The sequence below is a fragment of the Takifugu flavidus genome, chromosome 17 (genome assembly GCF_003711565.1).
Source record: "Takifugu flavidus isolate HTHZ2018 chromosome 17, ASM371156v2, whole genome shotgun sequence".
In the NCBI taxonomy this organism is placed as follows: domain Eukaryota; kingdom Metazoa; phylum Chordata; class Actinopteri; order Tetraodontiformes; family Tetraodontidae; genus Takifugu; species Takifugu flavidus.
This window is the reverse complement of record NC_079536.1, coordinates 12,161,303-12,165,136: the sequence shown is the minus strand read 5'-3', so window position 1 is coordinate 12,165,136 and position 3,834 is coordinate 12,161,303. Positions and strand designations below refer to the sequence as shown.

Genomic DNA, 3,834 nt, shown 5'->3' with positions numbered 1-3,834 from the left:
AATTAAGTATTTACAGATCATGCCTTTGATTAACCTTTCAGATTAATACTGGTTTCACTTATAACCTTATAAAAGTTTCCCTTCTTTATTTAGATTAATTCACTGGATCTTATCAGAGATCAGCTGTGGCTCTCTGGCCTCGGCGCTGAGGTCCAATCCCTCCCATCTCAGAGAACTGGACCTGAGTGAGAACCAGCTGCAGGATTCAGGAGTGAAGCTGCTGTGTCTCGTAGAGAATCCACACTATGGGCTGGAGACATTGAGACAGTAGCTGGTTGAAGCCAGTCAACTCCCGCTCATCTGCTGCATCACTCACTGACCACTGGTGAAGAGCATCTGTGGAAACATCTGCCGTCTACTCCCTCCATAGATGAAAAAATTTTTTAAAGCGGTGGTGGACTTTCAGGAGATCAGTCGATGGTCGACAAAGCAGAAGCAGCTTCGCCTTGAAGTTAAATTAGTTCCTGGTATCACACAATGCATCTTTATAAAGTTCTAAATGGCTCCTCGGCCACTCTTATAAGCATGAAAACATTCTCTTAATTGTCTCTTCAAATGTCTGTATTATACGTTACTATTTTACATAATGCCTTCAGAATCTTTAGGGTTTGTGTCACTTTAGTAAAATCAAAGCATTTTTCTTTATGTGCCAGCAATTAGCACAATCTAAGAAGTCTTTGACACTAAACATATGGAGCTCCTATAGAACAAACTAAAGATTTGTTGTTATTAAGATAAAGAAATGCAACATTTCCCCCAGAGAAACGATGGCGATGGAAAAAGCCCTGGCTGTGTGTGTGCATCACAGCAGGTGTGGGTTCTCCTCTCCTCTCCTTTGAAGGGCAGATGAGGAGGTTGGTTACAGATTCCCGTCAGAAAGATGATTACGGTGCCAAAGGTCATCACCGGGGTAACCAGGAAGAGGCAGAGTCGGTCTACTGTACGAGCGATGCCGCTCCAGTTATCCTTCTCCTGTCAGGACGAGACATTTACGCCACTTTTGATCTTTTTTAAATCAGACTTTGGGTTGAGGACTCTGTTTGAACCATCTGAGCTCATTGTAGTCGTTCTTGTTGCGCATGTGTTTAATGATGTAGTGGCTCCATCCACAGCCGGCTTGATCTCTGCGTACAGCTGATCGCTCGCTCCTCCCTCTTCTTGTGGTTTCACAGCTCCACACAGACACCAAAGCTCAGAACTCAAATGAAGCTACTTATGCTTCTATATCTCATGTGTTTAAATGTTTCTGGAAACGTACTGGCAGCGTGTGTGACTCGGGTCACCAGTCCGTGTCTCCCAGACTGTTTCTCAAACATCAGCTCACTGCGGGACTTCACACTGTCGTACTCCTCAGCCGAGGCAATGTAGCCCACTGAGCTGGATCGCCGCGGTAACGCTCCATCCCAGTACGGCTCTGCCTCAGCAGGGCGGGACATGCGCAAGATGCGGGGTAATCGCTCGAGGAAGAGCTGGCAGAAAAGAAAACAGGATTTGGAACACTGATACTGATGTGTGTATGTCTGTGTGTTATAGTGGAAAAATCACATGTTCATATATCCTCTTTCATATGTTATTAAGTCACATGTTCATATATCCTCTTTCTATGCTTATTAAGTCACATGTTCATATCCTCTTTCATATGTTATTAAGTCACATGTTCATATATCCTCTTTCATATGTTATTAAGTCATATGTTCACATATTGTCTTTCATATGTTATTAAGTCACATGTTCATATATCCTCTTTCATATGTTATTAAGTCACATGTTCATATATCCTCTTCATATGTTATTAAGTCATATGTTCACATATTGTCTTTCATATGTTATTAAGTCATATGTTCATATATCCTCTTCATATGTTATTAGTCCATGTTCATATATCCTCTTTCATATGTTATTAAGTCACATGTTCATATATCCTCTTTCATATGTTATTAAGTCACATGTTCATATATCCTCTTTCATATGTTATTAAGTCATATGTTCACATATTGTCTTTCATATGTTATTAAGTCATATGTTCCTATATCCTCTTTCATATGTTATTAAGTCACATGTTCATATATCCTCTTTCATGTTGTCACATGTTCATATATACTCTTTCATATGTTAGTCACATGTTCATATATCCTTTTCATATGTTATTAAGTTATAGGTTCATATATCCTCTTTCATATGTTATTAAGTCATAGGTTCATATATCCTCTTTCATATGTTATTAAGTCACATGTTCATATATCCTCTTTCGTATGTTATTAGGTCACATGTTCATATATTCTCTTTCATATGTTATTAAGTCATATGTTCATATATCCTCTTTCATATGTTATTAAGTCACATGTTCATATATCCTCTTTCATATGTTATTAAGTCACATGTTCATATATCCTCTTTCATATGTTATTAAGTCACATGTTCATATATCCTCTTTCATATGTTATTAAGTCATATGTTCACATTTGTCTTTCATATGTTATTAAGTCATATGTTCCTATATCCCTTTCATATGTTATTAAGTCACATGTTCATATATCCTCTTTCATGTTGTCACATGTTCATATATACTCTTTCATATGTTAAGTCACATGTTCATATATCCTCTTTCATATGTTATTAAGTTATAGGTTCATATATCCTCTTTCATATGTTATTAAGTCACATGTTCATATTCCTCTTTCGTATGTTATTAAGTCACATGTTCATATATCCTCTTTCATATGTTATTTGTTGTGGTTCGGTTTCTGGTCGGCACTCGGACTTCTCACCTCCTCCTCTACCTGCAGGAACGGCATTCGGGGGGGGGGGGGGGGGGGGGGGGGGGCGATCTCCGAAGAGCGCTGAGCCTCCAGTTAAATTACATTTGTGTAATGCTAATAGTTTAATATCATACTGTCGAAATATCTGCATGAGGAAGTTTATGTAATGACAGAAACTACATTTTGGGTATAAATAAAGTTGATGAGTCTTTATATTTTCTGTTAAGTTTAAATGTATTTGTTATTTGACTCTTTATTTGCATATTTGAATGAAACTTGAACGCAAAGTTGTCTGCTCCTTTGTTTACTTCCGGTTGCTGTCGCTAGTTTCCGGTCTCGTGAGCTAACTCTCGCTAGCTTGTCACTGACGGTGATTGTCAGCGCAGCATCAGCGAGTCTCCAGCCCGGACGCGGCTCCTTCGTGCGTCCACAGCGGCTCCGTCTGTCTCCTACTGACTTGTATCTCTACACTGATACCAGCTTTTCCAGCGGCACTTTTTTCTCTCCAGCAAAAACTCCTTCACCGCGTTATATATGTCAACTCCCCTCGTAGTTGTCTTTAGGGGCAGTAGTGTGAGAAGTTCTTCTCTTGTGGAGAAAGAAACTTTCGTGGTGAAAATGATCTGTCTTCTTTCTTTTTTCTGCCATCTTTTTATGGGTCAGTCATCTCCTCGTTCTGGCTGCGCCCGCTCGGCTGTTTGGTCGTAGCGATCTGCGTAGACGCTACGTTTTGGTCATGCGCATCATACTGACCTTTGAACTATACTAGGTCATAGTTCATTTATATTAAACATTTTTTTAATATATTGATATTTCCAGTTTATGTGTAAGTGTGATTTAAACAAGAATCGCAAACAAAATAAATGAGATGCAGCTCATTGGTAAGTGGTACTATTTGAGCTATTTTTAGAACAGGCCGGTGGGCGACTCAGGTGGTTCTGACGGGCGACCGGGTGCCCGCGGGCAACGTGTTGGTGACCCCTGAGATGCACATATGTGTGATTGTCTATTTATATACATATAAACCGGTTACCTACGCGCACCTGGTATTAATCAACACTGACGAGGCCTCCGC

General features: G+C 39.7%; 1 long non-coding RNA gene across 1 annotated transcript; it reads left to right on the top strand.

Annotated features, from left to right (window-relative positions):
- The first annotated feature begins 265 nt into the window (after nucleotides 1–265).
- LOC130513549 (uncharacterized) lies at nucleotides 266–2,974 on the top strand. The gene is made up of 3 exons (XR_008946748.1): nucleotides 266–1,577; nucleotides 2,263–2,454; nucleotides 2,628–2,974. It is a non-coding gene; the product is annotated as an uncharacterized LOC130513549 (long non-coding RNA).
- The last annotated feature ends 860 nt before the right edge of the window (nucleotides 2,975–3,834 follow it).